A 5,571-nucleotide genomic window follows, 5' to 3' on the forward strand; every position below is an offset into this window, starting at 1 on the left:
AAAAGAAAAAAAAAGAAAAAAAAAATTCCCATGCTTGAAACCTGTGCCCCTTTGTACCTTTCTTTCTTTGCTTTGGGTTAATGATGGTTYGTGATTATGAAACCCCAGGAGGGATCAGCTCCAAGAGCAAATAGCATTACTTTAAGTCAGGAGTTGGAAATACATGTATGTATATATATGCATACGTACACTGCTTTTCTTCCCCTTGCAGATAAGGATTGCAATGCTACAAATGCATGCCTATCTCACAAGGAGCTCCCGCTTGACTTTCTGCTAAAGCTAGTGTAATATTTGCACTTTCGTAGGTCTTGCAGAATTGGAGTCACAGGTCTTACAAAAAATTGCAGTGGCATTTGGCTGAACAACTCTTATTTTTAGCAGGCTATTGTGAAAGTGGTTATATAACTTTCGGTGGATTTTTGAGGGCAAAATTAGAGGCTCATAACAAGTTAAACCTCTCATTTTGAGAAAGAGGAGAAATCAGCTGAATGAAAGCCCAGTGAGAACAGTTGGGTGAGCTTCAGTCCCAGCAGATTTCTCTGGCAGGGACTCCTAGAAGGGAAACCTCCAGGTTGAGAATCTGTACAGTCCTCGGGAGAATAGTAYAGCAACAGGTGCAGGAGCAAGCAGCCTCTGCCCAGAGCCCTAATTAGCAGGCTGTTTATCAGGCTGCTTCAAGGCTATTTCTTACTAAACCAACATCACTTCAGGCTTCTTACTTCTCRCCACTGCGGATACAATACAGGTACTGTGTTTCCCTAGGGGATTTGCTTGTTGCTTAAACTCCAAGAAGTGCATACCATCTGAAGTATTTATTTAGAATATCTGTTTTATTTTAACATAGATGCTTCACTTGCTAAACTTGGTGCGTGGTTTTCAGCCTGGCCTTTCCTCCTCTCTTTTCTAAATGTTAAGGAGACGCAATAATGCTCTAAGATTTTAAAGCAGAGCCCCAAGAATATGATTTAACGGAAGTAAGGTGCAGCAATCTACTCATTGCTGAGAGTCAGGACATCAGGATTCTGTTTCAGTACTCGGGGCTTGGAGAAGGGGACCTGCCTTTCCAACTGCTCTTTTGTGACCCTCATGAAGTAAAGTACCATCATCCAAGAGGTGCGGTTTAAGTCCTAAATACTGAAAGTGTGCACATGGTTCCTGGGAGACTGAAGAGAGTGGACCTAGTTGTTAAATCTCTGATGTAGAGCTCTACCTGCTCCATTTCTCACTCATTCTGTCTTCTCGCATGGGTTGCAGCCCACTGTGGGTGCAAAGCCTGAGTAGTCGGGAAGAGGGTACATCTGGTAACAGCCTTCTGTTGCAGGATGCCAAGTAAGTGGCGTGTGTTCGTAACTGCATCGGTAGGATCTCTAAAAGGGTAGCACAACGTTAAAATCCCTTAACCTTGTATTTTGAGCTGATTGATTTAGCTGATGTATTTGCTTTTCATTTATCTTTTAACTAGACTTTATGGTCATGAAACACGACTTTTATTGTGGACTAGAACAAAAGCATGTGATGCTGCAGAATTAAGCACAGGGAATTTTTTTTTCCTTCCATAGTGTCAGGTGAAGGTAAAAGTTAATCTGAAATGCCAGCTGGACATCTAGATAAATCCTGTCCTTTGCAAACTGTTTGGTTTCTGCCACCATTTGTCAATGTCTATGACAGTATAAATCAAGTAGATCTAGATCATCTTTTCTGTAATAAACAGTGTGGTCCTGTTTTGATTTTACTTCTTAAATTTGTTATTGGGCAAATGCCAATTTACCAGTGGCTGATGCTTGAATTAGAATTATTTTGATGTAAATTTAGTAGAAGATTGTATAGTACTATGAATTTGAGGAGTCACTGCAGATCTGAAGAGTCTCTTCAAGAAGAGCACAATAAGCTCTTTCAYTTCTCTCGCACAGATGCTCTTTGGGCTGCTTAGCCATTTATATTAATGTTGTGGTTCATATCAGGAGTGCCCTTTTAAAGCCAGTCTCCCTGTTATTCCCACTTACTGACCATCTCGCTTGTATCTCATAGTGGGCCAGCTGGATTTCTTAAGGATGAAACTAAATGGGAAGATGTACTTGAGTCATTGTAGGAAATTCAGTTCATGGGACTGGGCTAGAGCTAGTCTGAAGTAAAATCCTGTAAAATGCATACAGCATTGATGTACGGTCTTCAGCACTTACTGTTTTGCTCTGTTTCGGTTGGGCTATTCTACTTGCTAGCATAGACATAGCCAATTTGCAAGAGTGGTACTGATGCCCCATGCAGTTTGAAGCCGATTCTGCCTTTCTCAGAGGTCCTGGCTGTTTGCTGCTTCTTGCTCCATTGCTTACGGATCTCCTGATGAGGGACTTCCTTCTTGCTCAGCGAGAGCAGGACACTGCAGCAAACTGCAGCTGCTCTAGCTTTACATGCACACAGTGAGCTCTCCTCAGCTCTAAAAGATGATCACTAATCATCAGTTTTTACTTACTTATTGCCTGGCATATGATGGCAGACTGCTTCTTGAGTGGGAACTTTGAATAACGAAGCCTTGTGCTTGTCTGGTGAACGTGAGCGCTGCGGTTGCATTTGGGAATGAACAACTGATGTTTCTCTGTTTGTGTTTGTCTGTCGTTGGCTGTAGCCCTGGTGCGCAGAGGGTTCACGAGGCTGTGTTTATGCTCCTCGTTGCCTTTGGGAGTGGTGAAACATGTTGGCTTGAAACTTAGAAGCTGTCATTTAGAAATGTTGTGTGTTCGTTCTGGCTGACTACATTTCCCAGGCTGCACCATTAGTATCCCTTTGCGCAAGGTGCCCCGTGTGTTGGTGATTCCTGGGTCCCAGTACATCATAGGAAAGACGCTGGCCAGAGCCCAGCTGCTACAGGCAAGTGGGCATGTTTGATGCCCAAACAGATGTTTAAAAAYATCCACTCAGATCTTAACGTTCTGGATTAAAAAGAAAAATGCCAAAACAGTTTGCAAACATGATGCTGAAAACACAAAGCTGAAAAGTTTTCAGTTCTCTTGAGTGTTTGGTGATTTTGCTGGTTTTCTGAGCTTTGTTTTTCTGTTTGCTTTTGACAGTTATTTTAAATAGAAAAAAATGTTGTTAAATATAAACCATTATCTTTTGTATGAAAACCATTTCCAACTAGAAAATAGATTACAGGAGCAATTATGGATCAGATTTTTGTTACTCAATAACAGGAGATGGTTGTCATTGCTGCAAAAATTAGGCTGTAGTGTCTGAAGTGTTGACATTTCAGTTTTCCACACATTTCCCTAGGAAACATGATGGGAATCCTAAGGTTGTATATGTGAAAGATACAAAGATACTCCTTGTTCTGGATCACTGTGAATGCTCCCAGGCTGCTTAGAGAATGCAAAAAAAAATAGCACTGTTCAGAACAATAGGGGTTGAATAATAATGGAGCTTATTCCTCTCGACTGACTATTTCTGTTACAAGAGATTGTCCACTCCAAATCTTATTCCAGTGCATAGCCATCTTGCAGGCCAAAGTACAGATTTTGGAATACTTTGTGTAGGTTACAGATATGTCACTTGAAACCATTGTATTTCTTGTTCTCTGTGCATTAAGCCTTTTATTACCAGCTTTTTAAGATGATTTTTTGCAACTCATGTCAGAAAGGAGAACAGACCATAAGAACCTGTCTTGTGCCAGGACTTGAAAACATAGGACAGTCCATGTTTCAACATTGCATGTGATATACAATTGTGGGAGCAGCAGTTGTAAACTGCCTTTGTCAATAAGTCATCTTACAGGATCTGTTTTTCACATTCATTTTTTCTGGGCATAGCTATGAGATTTTGTATAGATTTTTTTTCTGTTGTTGCAATCTACATAATGCCTGTAAGAGTTAGAGTGGCGTATTTTGGATTAGGAGATTAAGGGAGATTTACTCAGGTCAGTTTTTCAGAGATCACACTTCAAGGTAGAATTGGGTATACTGTATGTACGAGTTGTCTACAGAAGTATGCATGTTACTGTCTTTACTACAAGCTTCTTCATAGAAACAAAAGAGTAATTTTTTCTCTCATTCCAGACATTTTTAAAGTCATTATTGTATAGGAAGTGAGGATTTGAAGAACCTGTCATTTGTAATGAAAATAAGAGGAAATTAAAATCATGACATATCCAAGTACAAAAGTCTCATAAAGATTATATTTCTGCTTATATTGTGTTAAGGGAGTGGGAGAATTGAAACACACTATGAAAGGAAAATATGTTATTTACTCTCCAAATTTCATTTTGGAAACAGTTTTTATTGAGTGTGATGGAGAATGCACAAATATAATATCAGACTATGGATTTAACAGCAATAAATCCTAAAAATTTCCTAAATTTTTAACTTCTAAGGCTTTGAGACAGTACTTGTAGAACTCATGCAGAGTGAGTCWTTGACTTTGTCTTGTACAAACACTTGTTAGAGCTGGAAAACCACAYTGAGCTGGTGCTATAAGTGGGGCTAGCTGCCCTTCTTCATTTGCATGTAGTTTTGCTACAGATTACAGCCCTACGTAGCCTATATTACTATGCTTAAGTGCTATTGTGGTAGCATGTAATAGCCTGATATTCTAAAATAATGCTAATAGAACCATAAACAGCATTGTTTTAAAAAATTCTACAYGATCATTTCTGGCAAGAAACAGCTTTTTATTTTTTATTTTATTTTTTTTTCCTCTGGTGCAAATCCTCAGACCTAATCACATTTCCAGTGAGGCCAAAGCACTAGCCTGGCTTAGAGTTGAGCAGGATCCTGCCCAAGCTGGCCAGTCTCCATACTGATAAAATCTGGAAAGTAGTCATTTAAAAAAATGTGGGAATGATTGGGATCGAGGTGTGAATAGTGGGTCAGAGCTCCTATCCAAAGAGAAAACATCCCAGCTCTCAGGTGTCAGACATCCTTGCTTTAGGCATGATTTTTGTTATGATCCATCTGTGGTTTCTGTTTCTGTTCCAACATCATTTGGAGCAAGTATCCTTGCTTTCCTAAGAACAGCAAGAGGTTGACAGGAAGGGAATATATGAACCTATGTTGTTTTGCTATTGCATTACTTACTGGGTACATCCAGTAAAGCTCCCTGATGAAGAGAGTGATGGCTGTTGTTCACGTTTAAATTTTATTTTGTTCCCCGTCTTTCAGATATCTACACACARTGGATTTATACTAAGCATGTTTATTGACTTTGCTCTGTATTCTTCATTAATAAAGCGTGCAGAAATTTTGCCTGAGACTGATCGTTGGAAAAAGCATAATTTTATTCAAAAATCACAGGAAAAAAAGATGAGAATAGCAACAGTGTGGGTTACTTTGTTGTATGTAATGACCCTTTTTCTGCAGGATCTCTGAAACAACTGTRTGAAATGCATGCCGTTGGAGGTTGAACTAATTTCTGTGTCTTAAGCTGTCTTGCTTTGAGGTTTCCAAAGTCCCCCGTGTCAGTTATATGAAGTTATTCAACAGCATAATCTAGGTTATTATTTTTTTTAATAGTAAGGTAAATCCCACCTTTGTCTACTAAAAATTCCTTCCAAATGAAGAGAGGCTTTAAATACAAATTGTACCG

General features: G+C 39.4%; 1 protein-coding gene across 2 annotated transcripts in view; it reads left to right on the plus strand.

Moving 5' to 3' along the window:
- Nucleotides 1–727: 727 nt before the first annotated feature.
- Nucleotides 728–5,571, plus strand: part of GREM2 (gremlin 2, DAN family BMP antagonist) — a 40,220-nt gene continuing 35,376 nt past the window's right edge. Inside the window, exon 1 of one of the 2 annotated variants that reach the window (XM_085298271.1) lies at nucleotides 728–745. The gene's annotated coding sequence lies outside the window, so the exon portion shown is untranslated. Of the gene's footprint in view, nucleotides 746–1,310; nucleotides 1,330–5,571 lie in introns of those variants that run through there. The other variant, XM_085298269.1, reaches the window with a different exon arrangement.

The sequence above is a fragment of the Rhea americana genome, unplaced genomic scaffold (assembly GCF_003343005.1).
Source record: "Rhea americana isolate MKP2758 unplaced genomic scaffold, rheAme1 scaffold_137, whole genome shotgun sequence".
Classification (NCBI taxonomy): domain Eukaryota; kingdom Metazoa; phylum Chordata; class Aves; order Rheiformes; family Rheidae; genus Rhea; species Rhea americana.